Source organism: Harpegnathos saltator, unplaced genomic scaffold (assembly GCF_003227715.2).
Source record: "Harpegnathos saltator strain DR-91 unplaced genomic scaffold, Hsal_v8.6 scaffold285, whole genome shotgun sequence".
Lineage (NCBI taxonomy): Eukaryota > Metazoa > Arthropoda > Insecta > Hymenoptera > Formicidae > Harpegnathos > Harpegnathos saltator.
Genome location: NW_020230078.1, coordinates 893,619 through 916,246, shown reverse-complemented (window position 1 = coordinate 916,246; position 22,628 = coordinate 893,619). Strand labels below are relative to the sequence as shown.

The following is a 22,628-nucleotide window of genomic DNA, read 5'->3' as shown; positions in this document are numbered from 1 at the left end:
GTTGTATTTTTCCTGTTGCACCGGCTGGAATTGTTAGGAAAACAATATCTGTTGCAAAATCTGTTCTCGTCTCCTCAATTATGTTGGGACAATGTCCACTCCAAGAATCTAATAATAATACGGATTGTGGGCCAACATTCGGAAAAAATACTTCTTTCAACCAAGTTTTTATATGACTCGATGTTAATTTGCCTGATTTTAGAAGCCGTAATAAAAATATTAGGTGCTTTGAACATAGTTTCTTTTACTCTAGGACCGAATGTTCTTGTTACTTCCTTTAAATTAATAAAAAGAGGCGATAATAGTCTACCATCTGCAGAAATAGTCGGCTGTATAGTATAACTGTGTGTGGTTGCTGATGTAGATTGTATTACAGCTTCTATATTTTTTAGACCTTTTTGGGATAAAGTATGACCAAAGTGAAATTCAAGTTGGAATCCACTCTGATCCGAATTATAAACATTGTCTACGCCATATATCGTTCAATATAATATTTTACATTTTCAATAAATGTATTACATTTATCTTCTAAATCTGTTTTCGATAACAGTGATTTTTTTGTTACAAATTTTGTTATTTTTCGAGAGACGATATCGTATGAAGTTTTGAATCTTTTTAGCCACGTGTCGGAAGCTTTGAATCTTACCATATTTTCCTCTTCTTGTGCTCGAGAAGCCCATCGAGCAATGTCAATGTCATGAATAATTATTCTATTTTCAAGCGCTTCATTAAAACGGTTTATTGTATATCCAGAAATTCTTTTTAATTTTTCATCTCTGCTGCCACCTGCACTGATTTGGTCCTCTCATCGTCGTAATTGTCGCATCGACGTTACTTTTCTATATCTTCTTTTAACTCCTTCAAGCGATCTTCGTCCTGGTTTACCGCTCTTCCAGTATTCCACAGCTTGCCTTTTATAATCATCATTTGATATTCCTGCTTCAACGGAGCTACAAATAACTTCTTCCGGGAGATATTCTTTTCTTTCATTTTCCTCTAATAAATCAATATTTTCCGCTTCTGGAACTTCATATGTATTGTAAAAATCTAAAGTTTCTTCCTCTTCTATATCAAATTCCTCTTCATTTTCTATTTCTTTTAACAAATATTCAATCTTCTCCTTCACTTCTACTTCTTTTGGAGTTATCGGACTTTGTGGAAAGTTAAGAGCAATGAAAGTTGTATAGAGTAACATTATAACATTCAAGGGATTAAATTGCATCATTTTGAAAAATATTAAAATGAAATATTTTTCTCAAACCGTAATATATATAAAATAATATATAAAATAAAACACACTTTATAATTAATGCAGTGATTTTCTTATGTTAATCCTGATGCCGCTTTTTTTCTCTGTCAAATATATATAGTGAATCCAGAATAAATTAATGTCGTGAAAACGGAAAGGCAGCTCTATATTTACGTATGTAGATGTTCTGAAATTGAAATAACTATACATATTTTTTCTTCAAATTAGTAAAAATTTTCTTTGATTATTAATCATTATTATATATAATTTATAATTTGACTGTTGCTCAATTTCGCTCCATTTTTCCGTATATTATCACATTACTGATAACTCGACAAACTATTGCAATTCCAATAATATAAAATAGAGAGTGACAAGATATGTCATAATAAATATAAAATAATAATATCAGTTAGTAATAAATACTTATGTATTTAATAAAGAATGTATGAAAGAAGTTTTAAACACACACATAGAGAGAAAGCAATATGTACTTATAAACTTGCGCTCACAAATGATACGTCGTGAAACGATGGATACTTATTGCGACACTAGCTTGTACTACTTCTTATATATGAAATGTATCTCTACATATTACGTTTACTCATGATTTGCGTCGCACAAAGTGGCTGCTTTCTAGCACTTTGAATAGCTCACATGACTGTAACGTCTACGACACTTAATATTCATCTATTATTAGAACTATGACAAAATTGAAAGTAAACAGGATGGAAAGAAGATATGACAATAATACGACGGCACAACACTTTCACGGTTGTAGATGTGTATGTATATATGTGATGCGTGTGCGTGAAAATAATTACGTTATCAATATCATATTAGATATAATTATGCAATCACGCATGATTTCATGAATGCGGCGTTTTTCACGTGATGATAGATTCGATGGAAACGCCGCGTTAATAAACATGATTGATTTTGCAATTCATGTGTCACTTTCGTCGTAGTACTTACGTCAACCACCACAAAAATAGACACACAAACTTATCATACATAAAATTTAACTTTCATAGAGCATATCTTTTTTGTAATCTTTTACGTATATCTTTTTGTAAAGACAAAGCATAGAAATATTGCTGTGTATAAATCTATGATTGTTATTAATAACGTTATTATATATTGAAATGTTTTATGATTACATGTTCTCCGTATCGGTATTAATCGTCTATTATTCGAAAGAAATTCGAAGAGGATGTGTTGCGTATATTATCGAGTGAGGTAGGCGCTGTGCATAGCGTGTTACGGATATACACGGACATTTCCATTTATTTTTCGAAAAGTCCGTATCTCGGAAAGTAACATTATTATATATGGTTGGATTCGGAATTCAATGCTCTTTAATTTTTGTTCTCACAAAATTTTTGAAATTTGCGAAAATAATGTGGAGTGGAGGGGGGAGCGGGGAGGGTAAATTTGATATTTTGAAAAATTTGAATTGACAGGTGCAAAGAGCATAAAATACTGTAAAACTCTTACATTTACTATGTTTTCGTATCTCTCATATTTTAGAAGATATTTGATAAAAACGAAAAAATCCGTTTTTTTTTTCAAGGGGTGATTTCAACCCCTAAACCTCGAGATAAGCATATAAAAAAATACGTGTCTAATATTTTTTGATCCTCTACAACATATCCAATGCCCATTCAAATCGGTGGGGGACGCTCCCGACTGTTCCCTTGTAAGAATTATAGTAAGGTAAACTAAAATTATTGTATAGATACAAATATAAAATGGTAGGTAAAGTAACTCTTTTATATAGTCAATATTATCAGAATATTTGCTAAATAATGACAGTAACTAAACAATTATTTAAGACAATCATTGACTATATATTTGTGTTTGTTCTACTATATTTTGCAGGTTCCACGAACTATAAAAATATGATTGACGCCAAAATGAACTATAAAATATAGTGAGATTATAGTTAATTCAACTATATTTTATTATCGGTGTAAAAAAAAGAGTCTCGCTAAACTGGTACCAACTTCAATACGAGTCAAGTTCCGTTTCCGCGTGTATCAGCCGGCATTCGCCGGAGAAATCTGCTCCTGATAGTTATCGTACCTTGACAAATGTTGTCTCGATAAGTTCTACAACTGCAAGATTATCGAATATTTTTGCCGCAACGCGCGAAGAGAAACATCTTTGGAAGAGGAGATATCGGTAAGGAAAGTTTCGATTTTCTCTCTCTCTCTCTCTCTCTCTCTCTCCTTCTCTGCCTCCCTCTCTTTCTATCTTTCTATCTCTCTCTCCTCGGAAGAAAAACCACGGCTGTCTTCACGGAAGGATGCTGCCTCGCCGTGTCTCGAAGATTACACGAACGCTCCAAAGAGAGAGAAAGAGAAGACCTGTTTGGTGTCGCGACAGCGGCCTTTAAAATACATAGCGACAGCTTGCACAAGACCTGCATACGCCTCATATTTATAATTTCGCTGCGTCCCCGCGGAGTGATATGCCTTGAGGAAAGTTTCTCGTCCGCTTTCGTACGCGCGATTTCGCATGTGAGAGAGGATAACTCGCTGCTTTTGATGATTATCTACACCCGAAGATCTTCACTGAATGATGAATTATTTGCAGACAAACCAGGAATTAGTATAAGTACAGACAATAAAAAATATTTCCAGCCATTTCCAGACTATGTCGTATTGCACATCGTGGAATCTATACTCGAAAATATATACAAATATGAAGGAGGCAAAGGAGGTCGTTTTGCGACGAAATATTTCACCCGAGAACTACATCGACGAATATTCGAATCCGGGCGAGCTTCTTACGATTGCCAGTGATGCGTCTCGCGCACGCTACCCTAAATTAGCGCAATCCTGCTCGATGACGTACAAAGTAACGCGTCGTCACCATTGCCACTGTCGCTTAAAATACGTCGTAATAAATACGCCGGATTTTGCCGTCGCGCCAAGCGGGAATCGTTACCGGATATTTCTGCAATTATAATGTAGCCGTCATTACACAGGCGTCTTAACAGGCCGACGAGTGCTAAATTCTGCTCAGCTGGAGAGCAGCCAACCGTAACCCGAAAATCGTCTTTCGCCGGCCTCTTGATCGCAGTTTTCGATCCGCCCAAGGTCGACATTCGGGTCGAAATTCGCGTATCCTCCAGGTATACGATACGCCGATCCGAGCACAATACATGCGCTCAGTTCTGCGGATGGATTTTTTGTCAAGGGACGTCTCTCGAGCGAGACAACCACGACGTCCATTAATTCGCTTTAATATACCGCCGCGAATTTTTCCGAGACCCGGGACTGCGAGAAAAAGTACACGGAGATTAATCGATGTATCAAGTATGCAGCATCGCGCAGATCCGGTTGCCGTATCTCGAAGCAGGTGAGAAGCGGTCTGAGGCGTTGCGGAAGGGCTACGATGTTTTTGCCCGCTGTAACCATGGATAATCGATCGTTGGACAAAGCCTCCCCTCGTCGTTGTGAATCGCCTCGGTTCCGGATCACTGATCATTCGCCCAGAACCGTTGCGAGGTATTTTATTCACTTGACGATCAACTTATTCGTTTATACGTGACAATTATTTTACGGTCTGCGCCGCTGCCGCATTCGTGACGACGTTGTTCCGCCGCAACATGGCGGCGATTGCGCGCATTTAGTAAGCCTCACGACACGCAGCCTCGTATAAATGTCACTTCGTACGATGTATTTCCGCGTGTGAGGCTGGAGCCGCTAGTTCGATTATAATTACGTTTGCCTGTGACAGTCGTATATCGTTCTTAGTTAAGTAAGTTTGCCTCGAAAGCCCGATCTTGCACTTGGAAACGTGCAAAGTTGCACACAAGTCGAAATTTTGCTTCTACATTAAGAGTCCTGCAGCTTTCATGGTACTTGAAGTATTGATGCAAACGTTAGATGCGAAACTATTCTCTGAGATGTTACAAAGAATTATTTACTATCGTTTTATGGGTCTTAAGAAAGGAAAAAAGGATTTAACGCTTGGTTGCTTCAATAATTTATTATTTATATTCGACGGTTTATTTTAATAATTTACCGGTTCTAATAAATTAATTATACGACTCACTCGATCGCGTTATATGCGAGAAACAAACATTAAATGTTCGATAAAGATTAACTGATAAGTGGCCAAGTAAACACCAAAGTTTCGACTCGAGAAAGCTTCGAAGAACTATGAGCTTTCCGCCACGAGACATTCCGAGAGATCATCCCGTTCTCAGAGTCGCGTATTCGATTCTTCCACGCCAGAAATTCGACACAGAGTTCATCGATCTTGTGATTTTTGCGTAATCTTCGACATCACACATTCTGCGAGACTTTCACCGCCACTGTATCGCGAGCGAATTGCAGAAACATTGGAACACCAGTGAAAGTATTAAACGTTAAATTAAGCATCTGCCGAGATGAATATCTGTTCATGAAGAGACGAGGAAGAGACTGTTCCGTTACGATGTATACACACGTTCTCGAAGCTTAATTATCCGAATGAATTATTCACGTAATTTTTAATCTCCTATCGCCACCGTTTCGCTCTCATAGTAGAGCGTCTCGTGGCACTCGCGATCGGCGCGGTAATTCCGAGACACAAACTCGCACACGTGCGAGTCATATATCAAACGAAAGATCGCGGTCATATATCAAGCGAAAGATCGCGTATCGGCGGTTGCGATCGATCGGCCCGATAAAGTAGCGCGTGATTGTGCTTTATGCGACGTAATGACGGGGAGGGAGGCGCTCCTCGGGGTTAAGCTCGCGGGGGAGGGACGGCTAAGCGTCCGAAGAAAAAACGGCGAAAGCATAATTTGTTAACCAGTTGAGCTACTGTGTGTGCCGCGCGCGCGCGCTACCCGATCATTATAAGTCGCTTAAGCCTCAGTATAGTTCGTTCGTCAAAACGTCAAAGAGTTTAGCGTCTCCGGGGCGTTGCCGATCGTACACAACGTTCCTCGCGAAGAAGATCTTAATGAGTGGAAAATTGTCAGGACGGACGAGCGCGCGCGAGATTATTTATTACCCTCCGTGATGCGTCCAAACGTGACTGCGACTCTCACTCGCGACTTCATTACCGTCGTTATCGTCGTTACAATATGCAGCGGTACTCCCCCGTTCTTCTCGTTCTTCATTATTTTCGCCATCATCGTCGCTGTTGTTATCATCATGCATCGCTATCGTCGTCGTAGCGCCTCCGCAATCCGACAATTTATAATTCCGAGTCCACCGGTCGTCTCCTCACGGAGAGAGGCGGTAATTAACCGGTGAAGCAGATGAAGGAAATCCGGGAGAACCCGTCGCGTTTTTCATCTCATTCCTCCGCTTCGCCGCTGAGTCGCTGCTAATTAGCCGAGTCGAGTGTCACGTATCAAACATTTCGTTGCCGTTATATTGTTATCGCGGCCGTTAGTCGCTATCGTGCCCGGGATAAATAGAATCCGCGAAGGGGAGTCCGCGCGCGATCTCGTTCGGCCAGTCGAATAGCCGCGTTTAAAGTCGATGCTGAAAGCGACATTCCAATGGCGGACTCTCGCGTATGATGAGCAGGTGGACGATTAACGACTCCATCTCGCGCCGCGCCAAGCCGAGTCCGTCGTGACGCTATTATTAACGTTACGTCGTGGCGTGTAAAACGCGCCGACTCATGCGGGTATCGAAAGCATCGACCAGAAAGATCGATGTGAAAAATAATGACACATCGGGGTATCATTATACAAAAAAGTAGCCGGACACTGTCACTCATGAGCAGCGAAGTAGCGAGTCTTGAACCTTCGCACTGCGAGCCTTTCGTATGCGGACGTTGTTCGTTGCGGGAACGCGTCCCGATCTCTCGCGTAGTTTCCCGTGTACGATCTGTCCTCTCGCGAACCGGACGGAAAAGAGCGCGTGACGAATGAGGGTTCTCTTAATTGATTACGACGGTGCTTCTGGAGAGCCGGAGATCGGCGATGGCGCGTACGTTTCGCCGACTAGTTTGATCTATTACCAGTATGTGCGCGCGTATGGCCGACAGGTCTAAACGCATTGAAATGATACTCGGTTAAATAGCGAATGTCCACACCTCTGCGCACGTGTCAGAGATTAATGACGCCACTCGCAAGGAGAGAGAGAGAGAGAGAGGGTGAGGGGAGGGGAGGTGAAGAGAGAAAGAGAGGTAAGGACGCTTCACCGTAAGAACAGTAACTGCGCGGCGGCGGAGATAGCAGCGCGCCGGTCTAGTGTAAATAATGAGTCAGCGATACTAATGCGCGCGCGGTGCGCCTTAATTGCTTCTAAATATTGATGCTGCCGCTACATAGTTGGCAGAGAGTGTAAAATCGACGTGTTCCAATGACACCCTCTAATTACGATCACTTTTTTTGCGCGCGTTCCTTCTCTGAGCGATTCGATTCCTCGCCTTCTCCTGCGCTCCCTCGTCGGGATTTGCATAAACGAGCGAACGCGTCAGGTGAAGTCGATTTATCTGTCCGCATTCGACATATCGAGAAGAGCGTGGAGCCCACGAAGCTTGTCCTGCTCTGAGAGACACCGCGATGAGATATCGTGTGATGTCACTTTTTCTTGCGCGAGCGATGAAATATACGCTATACATCAGACCGGAGATCGAACGAGGGAACTTGGCCGTATTCATCTCTGATGTTTCGCGTGATACTCCTCTCTTTATCCCTCTCTCTCTCTCTCTCTCTCTCTTTCTCTAGAGAGAGAGAGAGAGAGAGAGAGAGAGACTCTACTTCCTCCTCTACGTAATCTAAGCAATCGCTTATAATTAGGCATTGGATGTTGGAGTGCTAAAATCGTGCGTCGGAGACGCTCACGGCGTAACTGGCGGGCGCAGGAAAAGCATCCCGTACGGAAAGGAAAAGTGAGAAGTAAAACAAAAATGCAACACACACACGATGACGCGAGTCGACAGGTCAGCGACGTCGCGACCCATTTTTAGCCCTCCGTATTACATCGGATCGCTATTTATAATGACCTGTGCATTAGATTCCGTGTGATATACGAGTACACGTTAACGATATGCGAGATGTCATGTAATGTTTATCCACCAACATTTTCTATCGCGCATTGCGCGCTCAACATGCCACGTAGCGCGCGATACCGCCGCGCGCTACGTAATCGCGCGATCGGCAATGTGCAACGGGTGTGCCGGCAATTTTCAATAATTAAACGGGAGCCCAGGATGAAATGAGGGTCGCGATTCTCGGCGCGCGGATACGTTATATTGGCTCGAAGTCGGCCACACGGCATTCCTTTCGATGCTCTCACGTCCAGGTCGCGAGAACGATTAACGGCTCGCGTCTGCGGCCAAAATAGCCACGTAGTAAATATACGGTTACGGTGTAGCGCGACGAGGCGTGTGTTGAGTCCTCTCCTCGAATTAAGGCGTCGCGCAGCGATCGCTCGCGCTCGCGCTCGCGGTCGTTGTTTCGCGACGCGAACTGCGCGACGGCGACGACGGCGGCGGTGGCGGCGGCGGCCCGATATGTTGTCGCACGCGGCGAAAACATGCTCGAGGGTTTCCTAAAACGGCGTCTCCACGAATGGGCAAGTCTCGGCGATTCGCTGATCGTACGAGGTTTACAGCTCGAACGACCAGCATATCGTCGTGGTCGGCGATTATGCGGCCGTTAATTGTATAAATAATAAAAAAATTGGCGAGGCCAAATATAACGATTATCGGCCGGCTGTCGAGGCCGGTGCGCGGTTACATCGCGTGAACAGATAATAAGAGATGATAAGAGTGGCCGCTGCGATACATCGATGTAAAAGTGCGCGCGTACGTGTGCGTCTATCATTCGCGCGCGAGTGTGAGTAACGGGTCCCGTCTCTTCTCTCCGCGTCGCGCCGCGCCGCGCTGCATCGCGAAGGCATATTTTCAGGCATCCCCGAGCGGATGCTTTTGGCACGCAACGCGAGCTCTCGCGCGGATACTTAACGCGGGAACCTCACGATCGGTCCAGCTTGACGTGACACGACCGAGACGCGCACGACGCGCACCGACGTGCGATGCGAAAATACTTTACGCTGATATCGCTCTTCGCCGCGTCAGCCGTCGCCGTTACTCATCGCGTTGCATCTGCCGTGGTGTGTATTTTCGAAACCATTTCCCGCGGCTCTCTGTGACATTCATCCCGTTTTGTGCGTCTCTCTCTCTGTGCGTTTTACTACAAATTATTCATCTGCGGCGATCACCGCGGGAAAAGAAATATTATTTACAGACGAATTTGATTCTCGCGATGCGTAATTTTCGCGGAGAGAAAGAATTTCGCTTGAATCCAAGGTAACGACCAACGGATCGAACGCTGAAATGTCGGCCGAAGGAAACGGAATTTTTGGCCCTTTTCGAACCGAATTTGTCTCGACTCTGTAAATTCTATAAAAACTCTATAAACACACAACGGTTAAAAATCACGTTTTCGGATACGTCGCGCTTTATACGATTTTATCGTCGCGAATCTCAACAGTTGGCTTGTCTCTTCGTGCTACGCGAATGAAGTAACGCGTGCTCTTGCATCGTCGTCAATTTTTTAAATGTCCGTTCCAAGTTGCCGGTCCGCCTTGAACAACAACGCGGCTTCGGTTCCGGAATTATCACAGTTTTCAAGCGAGAGAAAGTCGGGCTGTCGGCAAACTTGAAAACGATCGGAACGCAGAGAGAAAAATCCGGCAGACTGAAGGCCAGAATACCGTGCCGTCGTGTTTGTTGCGCAGTGCGTCTGATGATATTACAAGTTTTAATGAGACTCGCGCTCTCGCGCGTCACTGGCGCCAGTGTGCAAACGTCGTGTTTAGATGGATGAGATCGCCCTCATATGTTATACTAAAAACACGACGTCGCGTTAGGCAGTATCGTTACGGGTTACGGATCGCCGGTACCTCGAGCGGCTCATTCCGTATCGCACGTTGGGTCTCTGGTCATTTATGACGTGCCCGAGTTGCTCGAGAGAGACGACTGACCTTGCGAAGGTACGCTGATGATCGCGCATCGCATATCTCGTCTGTCTCTGTGTGCGTCTCTACACGAGGAAGGAATATTTGGTTGAACGGAACGATTTTCTGCTGAAATATCGATAACGATAAGGACAATTCTGGTTGAAGTTATCGAGAAGTTCAGTCTAAATTATCGAGATCTCTGATCAACTCTGATAGAATTCTCGGATTATTTTCAATTATTCGTATCTCACTGTGCAAATTGGCTCGTTCAATCAAACGTTTCTCTTCGTGCAAACGGTGCTTGCACATACACCGATGCGCGGCTGTGAGGATTAAGATGGGGGGAGGAAGGGTACTTTCATATTCATCTTTTACATTTCGTAATTTAGATAAGCGTTCGCTCTTGTCGAACTCAAGAGTCACGCACGCTGAAAAATCAAGCGACTTCATCGAGCAAATCTTTTACATTTTTCGAGTGTATGAGGAGACCCTCGGACGTGTTGCCATGTTGCCGTCCGACGTGTAAGCGATTGCGTTTCTAATTAATAGTTAACCGAGACCGCGCCCCGTGCTTGAGGATTCAAATTTCGATAATGCCATGTGGAGTCGGGTGGACGGACGGTTGCTGGTTATAACACATGCGCTCGCCTCATAATGTTCTTTTCGAGCGACAAATCAGAAGTCCGGAGACCCTCGGACGAAAAGAGGGAGGAGGGGGACTGGGAAGATTAATGGCCTCGGGAGCTGTCTCATCGAGCGAGTAGAAGGCGAGTTACGTAGCCGGACGCGCAACACGCTCGAAAATGACGGCGCTGCAAGCTCGCGGATAATAATTCCGCACGATCGGAAGTTTGATCGTGCTATTAATTGTCAGACTCGGGTGGATCGGATCTCAAATCGTTTAAAAATGAAGAATCACCGACACTGGACAAGCGAAAGAGGGGGAGGGAGAGAGGAGGAGAGAGAGAGAGAGAGAGAGAGAGAGAGTATGTGTGCGCATGCATATACATTACGCTCAAAACGTTCACGGCTGTCACGTAAATCCAAACGCAGCGCTACGTCAGAAGTGCATTATCTTGTTCGGGCGTCTGATGAAAAGTTAAAAAGGCGCTCCTCGCAGACACCAGGTAGGTGTGGGAGATTAATGGTGTGGCGCGGCCTCGTCCGCGCGATCCGGCGTGCTTACCCGGAGAACGTGCGTGCGCTGCTTCGTTTAAGATTGACACTACTACTTTTCCATTAAACACCTTGACACCAGGTAATTTCTGAATATGAAATGAATCCATGTCAGCCTCTCGGAGAGAAGGCCGTTAAAGACGCAGGGTAAGTAGAGATGGAGAGAAAGAGAGAGAGAGAGAGAGAGAGAGAGGAGGAGAGAGAGAGAGAGAGAGAGAGAACGCGTAAAATATATAAAAGAATCGAAACCTAATACGCGTCTCATCGCCGCCGACCTTGGGTCGAAAATGTTCTCGTGCGCGCCGTATACGCTGTTTATAATGTAAAATAAAATGGTACAATTGCTCTCCATATTATATCGAGGTAATAAAGAGATAGAGAGGGACGCTCGAATAACATAAGTAAATTAATAAATTAGTACGCTCCTCTACGTACACCTCGTAGCCCGATGACACTCGAGTGATCTTTATTATCCCGGAATTTAATTCGAAAACTCAACTCATCGAAACAACCTCGGAACTTCGGTACAGCGACGAAAATTCGCGAGTATCGTCGCGCGCGAGAAGAAAATCGATCACCGCTGGCGACAAATGACGGAGGAGAACGTCCGTCGCGCAACGCACGAGAAACGCATGACCTTGCACAAGTACGGCGATTCTCGTGTCTCTCATGCCGATGAAACGCGTGATACGCGGCACACGCACACGCACACGAATCCGGGGCTCAAGCACGTGTGCTGGAATCGCGTTGAGCGCGAGTTACGCGCGAGGCGTCAAGCGTCGTTTACAATGGCAGTAAGCAGTAAGAAGTGAGCGTAAGCGGTAAGAAATGGACCAATCACAGTTAATTTATGACAAAAATAATCAACTGTGGTCGGTCCATTTCTTACTGTTCACGCTTACTTCTTATTGCTTACTGCCATTGCAGACGACATTGTAGGCTTCAATAAGCGGGAGCGTAGGAGAGCCAGGTGTTCGACCGGCGCTCGCTATTGACGTTGCGCGAACTTGACACATCGGCAATGTGGCGCCCGCGATCGCACGAGGATCCGTCAAGTTTCGCAGTCAGGTGCTCTCCCCATTCCCGAGCGAGATCGAGAGCGTCTTTTTGTGCGTGCGAGAGCCCGCACACGAGAAAAAGCGGCCACCGGCAGAAGGTGCTGCGTCACGCGGAATAATGCACCCGCGCCGAGCGATGCCGGCCAATTAACTTAGGTAATTAGACCCTCGCCGTCGTCCTTTTGCGGCCGCAGATTTCGCACCGGCCGGGTTAGGCCCCACGGCACCGTTAAATTGAAAGGATCGCACCGATATAGCGTGATTGTCAACGCGCCACCGCGCGGCGGGCAATCTCGCCGGACGGCGGGCGTGCTCGCGAGAAACCGTCACGCGTGTCCGCGAGATGGCTCGTTTTTTTTTTTCTTTTTTTTTTTTCTTTTGTCGTTTGCGATGAGCGACTTTTGTCGGTCGCGATCGACGATGACGGACGTATCCGTCGACGTGCGCGGTTCTCTTTGTTCCTTGATTTTTCCTTGCCGTTTCCCCTTTGATCGTATTATCCTTTTTGCGTGGAATCTCACACAGGAGATCCTTATCGCGCATCGCCTTAATGTCGCGACGGTTTCTCCTTTTGTGCTTGCAAAGCAGCGAGCGGACGTATAGCGTTTCAATCCGTTTTTATCTCGGCGACGCGTTTAATCTGCCAAAGGTGCATCGCGCGCGATTAATGTCTGCCGGTACTTTAATTGGCCCTCTATAATAATACCTTCCCGGAATGCACAGTCATGTCCAATACGAGGTTGCCCCGTCGAGTCGGAGCAATGGGTGTTGCCGGCGCGCCACCGACGAGCGCCGCTCGGCGGGGCCGCGTGGGGCGATGCCTGTCTCGTTCTTATCCGATCACTAATGAATTTCTGTCGTATAAACGCGCGCGCGCGCGCGCGCGCTGCCCGTTTCGCGCGAACGCCTAAACAAGCCATTAAGCAGCGGCCGAAGTTGTCTTTAATTGTATCAGTGACGCGAAGAATCCTTTCATTCCAGCCGAGCGATATATACGCGCCATATCGCGTTGTTGATCTGCAACATTTGCTCGAGTGCCGAAAAGAGAGCGCGCGCCGCGAATATCTCCATTTCAGAGCTCCACTGCTCTTCTCCGCAGCCGACGTTCCGCTTGTCGTCCGGTATTTGTATTCGCGCTTTACGCAGCGGTCGGGCCGTGTCTAGCCGCGCACCGTCTTGGCACTTATCGTCGGCTCGTTCGCACGAAATTTGCACGAACGGCATATGCGCATTGGCGTGCAGCCTGTCACGGTGATTATGATCGATGCACCTGCACACGTTGCCCCGGCCAGTCGATACGTGAGCGGCGCGTACATATTTTTAATCGGCAACGGCGATCGAGATCGTTCGCTCATTCATTCCGTCAACCGTTCCTTGTTTTTCTTCGTTTTCTCTCTCTCTCTCTCTCTCTCTCTCTCTCCCTCTCTCCCTCTCTCCCTCCCTCCCTCCTGTTGTTCTCTTTCTTTTTGAGAAAGCCGGTTCGCGGCAGCAGAATAAAAGTAATTAAATGCGCTTGGGCACGCGTTGCCTCAACATCGTCCAGAACGACGAGATTGCAATCTGCGAGATTCACTAGTTCAGCCTGCTCCGCGCTTTCGCTGTAGTTGAATTGTGAAATTGTTACCCGGTTAATGCTCTTACTCACGAGCCCGGCGATATCTCAATACATCTCGCCAGTGCCCGATTGCGACGAATATTTTCTTCGATATATCTCGTTACGGAGTCTTTCCGGAGATTCTTCGCGATTGCGATCGGTATCACGATGTAAATAATGTATGCCGAATAAAGAGACCGTAACTCTCTGCGGACCGCGATACCCGAAATGTGCTCGCGCGAGCTATCTTCGACAAATTTTCCGCTCGGTTCGTTTGATGTACGGAGAATATTTTCCGTCTGATCGCAAAGATTGTCCCGTCTGCTACGCGCTCTTTAAGGTCTTGCTTCTCGCGTAGGTTTTCACGCGCGACAACCTTGCACTCCCGATCTACACAAGAAAGCGCATTCAATGCGAACTTGTGATGCGCGCAACTTGTAGATATCGCACACACACACACACTCGCCGTTTCGTGAAGGTGTACATTCGCAGAGTTTGCGGGAAGGAGGCGGTTCTCTCAGGATCGCAGCTTATGATCAGCAAGGCATTTATCACCGTTCGTTTGAGCGTTCATTTTCAGCACGATTTAATACATGCATCTCACACACACACACACACACACGTAGCATGCATCGTAATATCTTAATCAATTCGGAAGAGCCTCCAGGATTTGTACTTTCAGCTAGACTTTGGCCAATATATATCAGTTAATTGGACACACGAATAATTAAACATCGCGATATATTCACATACGCCAGTACCGCGAAAATGGTATGGATAAATAATTCCACGATTGCGCTGCGTGGAATTTCTTTTTTCTGCCATCGCTTAAAACAGCTCTATCAACGCACGCGTTGTAATTGAAGACGACGGACAAAGTGACGATTGTTATTCCGTTTGAAGTTTGCACGGCAACGTCTTTATCTTTCCTCATAATTTCCGCATAATTTTCTCGGCGTCCGACGGAAAATGTGTACGTACATGTCATAGCGCGCCGCCCGCCGTCGCGCACAGCACGACGATGTTATGACGAAAGTGCCCGTTGGCTATCAGAGCGACACCCTTTCTTTTATCCGCGATATCGTCCGCGGTTTATAATTAGCCATAATTACCACATGGACTATAGCGAGGCGCTCGGAAGGAGAGAGGGAGCTGAGGCGAGGCGAAGCAAATCGTCGGACGACGCGCGGCAGTGGCGTTGGCTACATTGAGGGCGCATCGAAAATCCATATGCTTTTATTATTATTATTCGCTTCGATGAATGATAATAGGCACCGCCACTGCATATGCGCGACCTATAATTTGCGATACGCGCAGTCCGCGGCGAATACAATCGCACATTCGTTGTCATCGGAGCGGCAGTCTCGCCACCTCGCAGCTCTCTCCACCGGTGACAACAAAGTCTCCGGCGATGCGATCGCGTCGCAATTAATTAGAGCTCTTGCCGCGCTGTACGGAGAGATGAAAGAACAATGTCTGCTATCTGCGACTGCAATCGCGTAATGAGAGAATTATAACCGAGATGTATAACCGTTTTTATAATAAGTTACTTACAGTGTTGCCGGTAATAACTGTACATGCACATTGCAATTATTCTTTTGTTACAACGGCAAGAGGGGTACAGTTGAGGTCAAAGAGAACCTGTAATCTTGGCAACATTAACTGTTCTTTGCTCTCAATGTGAGTAATTATCCGGCCGACTAAGCCGTTGCTTCATCGCTGAATTGAACAATCAGGCACAGGAGATAGTCACCGATAGTTACCGATAGATGTTGCACTCATGTCGCGCGGTCCCAATGATCGCGCGATAATATGATGAATCGCCGAAAATAAAAAGTCGAACGAACCGGCCACCCGTTAGCCATCGGGTCGTTCCTCACCACGGACACTCGCGCGAAACGAGAGCTCAGTCGAGAGAGAGAGAGAGAGGGGGGGGGGGAAGCTCCTCGTCGGGCGAATTTCGCCGGGCGACGAGCGACGCGTCAGGTGCGCCGCGCGTATCAAAGTGTCTCCACCAGTCCGCGGAAATAAACCCAATACGACAGCGGCAGCGGCGGCGGCGGCTTAACGACGGCCGGCGTGTCGCCGAATTTCCGTCGGCGAATTAATGCGGACGTTTCGACGCGAGCGACACGGCCGCGCTCCGCCGCGCCGCCGCCGCCGATCCCTGCGACGCGAGCGACCCCCGCGCGCATTCCGCGGCTTTCCCAGATTCTTGCTCGCGCGCGAACGATGCGCCGCGCGGGGCACGTCTTCGCTTTCTTGGTCCGTCTGGCAACAAACGGGACGCGGTCACGGACGGAATTAGACGGTCGACGGTGACTTACTCGGCTGACTGTACGCATCGTATTCTCGTGTCCGGGTGATCCTCTCTCCTCCGGGGTGTATCGACTCTCTAGCGGCCCGTCCGCGCTGACGAAGCTGAGGAACGGGCAGCACGCGGCTTTTGCACACTGTTGCAAGCGCGGCCGCGTGCTTACTCGCTCGCTCCGTCGTGCGACGACGTAGCGCGAAGGCAGAGGTGGATAGATAGTTACGCACCGATGATGATTGCGTGCGACCAATGCTGGACGACCGTCGCTCGGTAGGCCCCCCTCGTGCCCAGAAATCCTGTTCGGATTTAATGGGGCAAGATGGCAGCCATGGACCACGCCGAGCCGGAGTGACTTTGCGCAGCCGGGTCGCAGGAGAAAATCATTTCGTTCGGCTATTGAATCTTGCTCCCCTGCGCGTGTAACGAACGAGCGCTCAAGTTATCTCGATCTCGTTGAGATTACGCGGGTATATTGCAATTTCGAGAGCATTTTCTGTTAAATCGATCTCTCTCTCTCTCTCTCTCTCTCTCTCCTCTCTCTCTTCCTCTTTCCTCCCCATCGCCTTCCTTACACGGTCGACGAGGCGATTTCGATGTCGGCGTGAATCTTCGATTCAGTCGCGTATCTTAATCTCGCGGGAAATTAACTGAGCTCACGTTTCCCATGCGTGAAATAGAGCGAGAAACTCGGGGCGAGGGGAGGGGCAAGGCCTGTAAGCAGAAGAAGCGAGGGCAAAAAGGCCGGCGCAATTTCCTAAGACAGGCAGACAGATGAAATGTGGTCTCGTGCATACGCGACCAGAAGAGGGCGCGAGGACGCGCCATTACACTTCGCAGAAGAGCGAATCCATCAGCTTGATAGTTTGATAGCGAGATACGAGCCGCAGATACTACGATAATGGTAGAAATAGACAGATAAGCCGGCGAGCTGTGTAAATTTACCTGCCGACCTTGCTGCTCTTCCGCCGTATCGCGAACCTTTGTCGTGCTCTTACGGACGCAGACGTCTCGCGTCTATCCTGAAATTGTCGTTATTCTTCCGCCTTATTCCCTCACATACTTGCGATCGTCCGGTGAGCGATCGATAGACAGATAAGAGGGAAATAATTCGAGTTGCATAATGGCATAATGGCGTTCAATTATCGCGTCACTGCGCAACAGATGCATCTGCAACATGGTAATCTATCAAGCGCGTTACGTTCTGAAATTCTGACGCGGCGCTTTGATGCAAAACACACGTTCAACGATATATACGCAACGATATTTTCGCGTCGAGCGTTGTATTACCGGCGCTTACCGGCGGAAACTTACGCGCGGGAACTTACGTGACATTTCGAAATTCAGGCGATTACATTGTCACAATGCCACTCGGTCACACAAGCGTGATGTCGCGTCGATAAACATATCCATACGCGATCAGATAGCAAATGAATCGCTTTAGCGGAGAAGAAGAAAACGAGTTGTATTATGAGTAGGCTGCGACGCGAGTAGCGTGCGATGTCGCAATAAAGATCACACAAACGCAAGAGTGGCATCTGCTTTTTAGACGAAGAAGGACGGGGATGTATCATTCAAACAGGGCCGTACGCGCTTCGCAACACGCATAAAGATCGACTGTTTTTATATTTCAATACGAGGACAATCGAGAAATTATATTATGTATGAGAAACTGTACATTGTGTGACGCGTGCGATCTACGAAGTGTAACTGATTTCTTTCCACGTGTAATTGAGCAACGCGTCAAAAGCGTCGTATTTCACAGTTATCGTCTCATGATTCTCACCTCCGCACCAACGGCTCGTATGTGGCACGATCGATCGGCAGAAAATGAAAAAAAAAAAAAAGAGAGAAAACGAGAATCCGCAGCCTGATAAAAACACACGCGCGCGGTTGTTAGGGAACCGTTAGAATCAACGTCAATTTTTCCGTCATATCGCGTTTCTAACCGGATCAGAATCGATACCGTCGTTTTCGAATGCCGGCTTGGAATACCGTTAGAATCAGGTCATTTCCCATCTTATCTCAAGGCGAGGAAAAATCACGCCAACCGCTCGATACTTTTGCCGATCGCCTGATAGCGTGACAAGTGCGCGCGATAATCGCGCGTCCTCGGAAAGCTGAGAAAAAAGCGATCGTACACCGGCAAAAACGACGATGGCGCATTCAGTTCGCGAATAACGATTTGCAAAGAACTCTGATAATGCCTCGTCGATACTTCTGAATATTTTTCAACAGAATAATCTTTAATTCGAAGCACTCTACCACGAGCGACTCGATTTTGCCGCATATTGCGCAAACGTCTCGATTAATCATTTCCTTCTTCTAAATTAATCCTCGTCCAGGAGGGAGGAGGAGGAGGAAGTGGCTCTATTCTAGTGTACGTAGGAGGCGTTTGCACATACTCACGTGAAATTTAAAATTAGCCGTGGATTAATTTCACGTCTTATTGGTCACGCGGTGTAGTACCACGTCACGTACGCGCGTGGTGGTGTTCTGGACTGTAAAATTTCGAACTCCTCGACGGATATTTCGCCTGACACGCCGTAATCAGAAAGGGAGCTCTCGTATCTACGCATATTGCAATCGCAGGAGCGTACCTGGAAGGCCTCCTCGAAGGCGAGTGTTAGAAAGGTGCAAAGTCGTACACGCTTGTATCTTTCCCCTAAGTCCGCGGGATAATTTTCGAGAGGCGGCTGAACGGAACGAATACGGTTCGTCAACGCTATCGTTTCAGCGAGATTAACGCGAGACAACGCTGTGAATTGAACTCGAAGTCTGTCTGACGGAAGTGTTGGGACGACGCTCTCGTTGCAACCGTTTGTCTAAAGCTGCGCGTCAAGGTCGAACTCACTGCTCAGACTCGACGCTCGTCGCGTAAACTTAATAGATAAAATAAACAGATAATACTTGGTAAGTAAAAATTCTTGAAGATTAACCAACCGACGTTGTTGCCACGCATTACGGTGGATGGAATTATCAAACTGTTGTCGCTATCGTTAGTTTTATTGCGCGGAGCGCACAACGACCATTACTTTTGCACTGTTTACTACGACGTATCGTCCACCGACTTGGCAATCTCTCTAAGCGCGCGCATTAAAAACACTCGCGTCGATCATTACCGGTTTATACCGAGCACGTAGCTCGCGATTACGGATGCAAATCGCGCGACCGCATGCGCGATGGCAATGACAACCTACGTACGCGTTCGCGAAATCTTCGCGGTGCGGTGCACAATAAAATAAGTGCGCGGGCGGCCGAGCGAGCGCGGGCAAAAGGAATCCGCTCGGCGATTCCATGTGTCGGTGCGCACCGACGTGACGTGAGAAGCGGACGCGGATTCGTACGGCCCTGAATTGCACGTTTCTGCGCGCGAGTAAGACGAGAGGCGAAGTGTGCACGAGCAAAAGCAAAAGAGAGAGGGAGAGAGAGAGGGAGGAAGAGAGAGAGAGAGAGAGGGAGAGAGAGAGAGAGAGAGAGAGATCCCGCAGAATCAGCTAGCAGGGATGGAGAGGAATGACGGCGGAGAGGAAAAAGAGAGACCAAGAGAAGAAGCCGTGAGGCGGAGAGAGAGGAATTAAGGAGTGGAGTAGGGGGAGAGGTGAAGAAGGAGAAGAACGACGACGGAGATCCGCGTTCGCAAAACGGACAGGAACGAGATGAGAGAGAGAGAGAGAAAGAGAGAGAGAGAGAGAGGGGGGGGGAGACGAGGCGAAGCGCGCGAGAGGCTGAACGGAAGCAAAACAAGAGGGAAGATCGCGATTGCAGGCAGTACAGACGAGTTAATATGTGTAACTTAGACACGGTGCGGTGTGAGCGAGGAGGAAGTGCTGCCTTTTTATTAGAGAGACGACGGGGCGCACGATGAGGTGGCAGAGGGAGGAGGAGGAGGAGGAGGAGATGGAGGAGGGAGGCAGCCGCCGGTGTGTGGCGTGCGGAGAGACGCGTGAGACGAGGATGAAACCAAACGTCGGCCGCGGGCAATCTGGTCGAGAAAATTGGCAATGTATGCCGTGAGCTTGCATAACCGCAAGCTGAGCGCAGACAGAAACAGACAGAGAGAGAGAGAGAGGGGGGGGGGAGGAAAGAGAGAGAGAGAGAGAGAGAGAGAGAGAGAGAGAGAGAGAGAGAGAGAGAGAGAGAGAATGAGTGAGTGAGTGAGAAAAAGACAGGGAGGGAGGAAGGGAGAAAGAGAGATGGAGATAGAGGACGGCGCGTGAAAGACGGGATAGAGGTAAAACGCGTGATGAAGGGAATCAAAGGGGGAAGGGATATCGTGGCGTTGCATTTGTAGCGGGACTGGAAGAGCTGAAGGAGGATGAGAAGGTGACGGTGGCAGAGAGGAGGGAAGGATGGGGCGGCGGTGAAGTGACACGTGCATACACACGCACATACACACGCACACACACACACACGTTCTAACGTGCACTCCGACGCGCATCCGCGCACGTGGTAGGAAGCAATAGGCGCGAGGCGCGACTTGGTTTTCCTTGGCATTAACGACTACAATATACGTAACAGTCGAGCGGCATGCATAAGTGCGCCGCGTTTATCTTATCTAGAATGCAAGCGACCGCTCTTTCGGCCGCGCTGCGCCGCGATGCGACATCGCGGCGCGCGTATTCGTGCTCTCTGACGTGGGTCGATGATGCCGATGATGCGTGTGCGTGCGTGTATGCGCGTATATGTGTACGTACGCGCACGTTGGAGATACGTACGTGCGAATTACGCGAGGTCGTTCGGTCAAATGCGGCGGAATGTTTGATTGAAACGTAGTTTCGCAATAGGCGCGCATACGCACCGCACAGATACATTGTTAATGCGCGCTCGCGTGATTGCCATTCGCCGTGGCGACAGATACGAGCGACGAGAACGATCGCGCGCTCGCGCGCAAAGTGCAAGGTCGGTGTCGTGCGACGCGTGTGCAACGCTTTTTTCCTCTCTCGCGAGCGGCAATTTCCTTTTTCTTTCTGCTCCGAAGCGCGCTGCAATTCATTTGCCCGCGCGTACGCACGCACGCATGACTCGAACCGTAGCGCGCGCATCCCGCGTCACGTTGCACCGTCAAAAGCGTATAATCCGTTTTACGGTGAGGTTTGAGAAAGGTGGAATAATTTCAAGCAATTACGGAACGGTAGCACCGCGACACAACGCTCGTATATTATTTGTGCGCACGTCCGGAAATAAGTAAATTACTAATTACGTATGTAAGAATTGTGAGGAGAGCGCGTAGCCGGCAGATTAATTGCAAATTAATTCTAATTAATACGTCCCTACGATAATGACGTCGAGCTACATTGTGAGTTCCCGCGTGAACGCGAGCGCCGATAGTTTCGCGCGTGAGGACGCGTCACGGGGAACGCGCGCGCGAACGATACGGGAAACGCGCGCGCGCGCGCGCGCGCGGATGTAACGGCCGCGGGGGGATACATATTCAAGCGTGTTGATCGCGAACGTTTGTACGTTGCGATATCGTCGTAAGACACGAATGCTTCGTTATGCCGCGCATAATACGCACGTGCACGCAACGTGAATCTCACGAGTTCGTCGAGTAAACGAGAATTAAATAATGATCTCATGCTCGGGACTCCTCGGAGTTGCGTCCGTAGTCGTACTCCGCGATGCATTCCGCGGGTATCGAGATTCGACGTGTATTCCCGCGGGGATGGATAACGAGAGATCGTTAGAAACACGGTCGCGCACCTAATACGCGTAATTTGTACGCGTCGTACGCGCGCGCTATTATGCACACACTCGCGATAAATAATTCACCGAGGCATCAGGCGCGCGGACGTAATCCATCACATTTATCGCAATTAATACAATTAAGTTCTCCTGGACGCGAGTTTTAGACTCACACTCGCATTAGACGTGGAAACCTGCGTGCTCTTGCGAGGCGCTCTTTCGAGAATTTTATCGGACTCTCGATTCAGCCGCACGCGCGCACTATCCGCCGCGTTTTCTCCCTTAAGAGCGCGTTGATTTATCGTCGATTTTTCCGATTCATCAATCCAGCCGTTTAATTTACCAGCCTGACTAAGATCCAGTTCCCTCGCTCTCCACGCGACGAAAACTACACAATATCGCCGAACGATCTCCGTCTCGTCGTACAATCCGCGTGGAGGATCGTGTCGTCTCGGCCGATTCTCGCCGAAGTACGGTCGTACGGCTTTCGACCGTACTTCGGTTTAACGACTTTTAAGACTCTTCGACGTTCCAACTCGAAATCGGAACTCGAGGGGCCGACTTTGTGTCGAGCAGAGAAGGAGAGAAAGAGAGAGAGAGTGAGAGTGAGAAAGAAAGAGGGGCCATG

General features: G+C 47.9%; 1 protein-coding gene across 3 annotated transcripts in view; it reads left to right on the top strand.

Annotated features, from left to right (window-relative positions):
- Nucleotides 1-22,628, top strand: part of dsx (transcription factor doublesex) — an 80,955-nt gene that overhangs the window by 35,455 nt on the left and 22,872 nt on the right. The window lies entirely within an intron of this gene.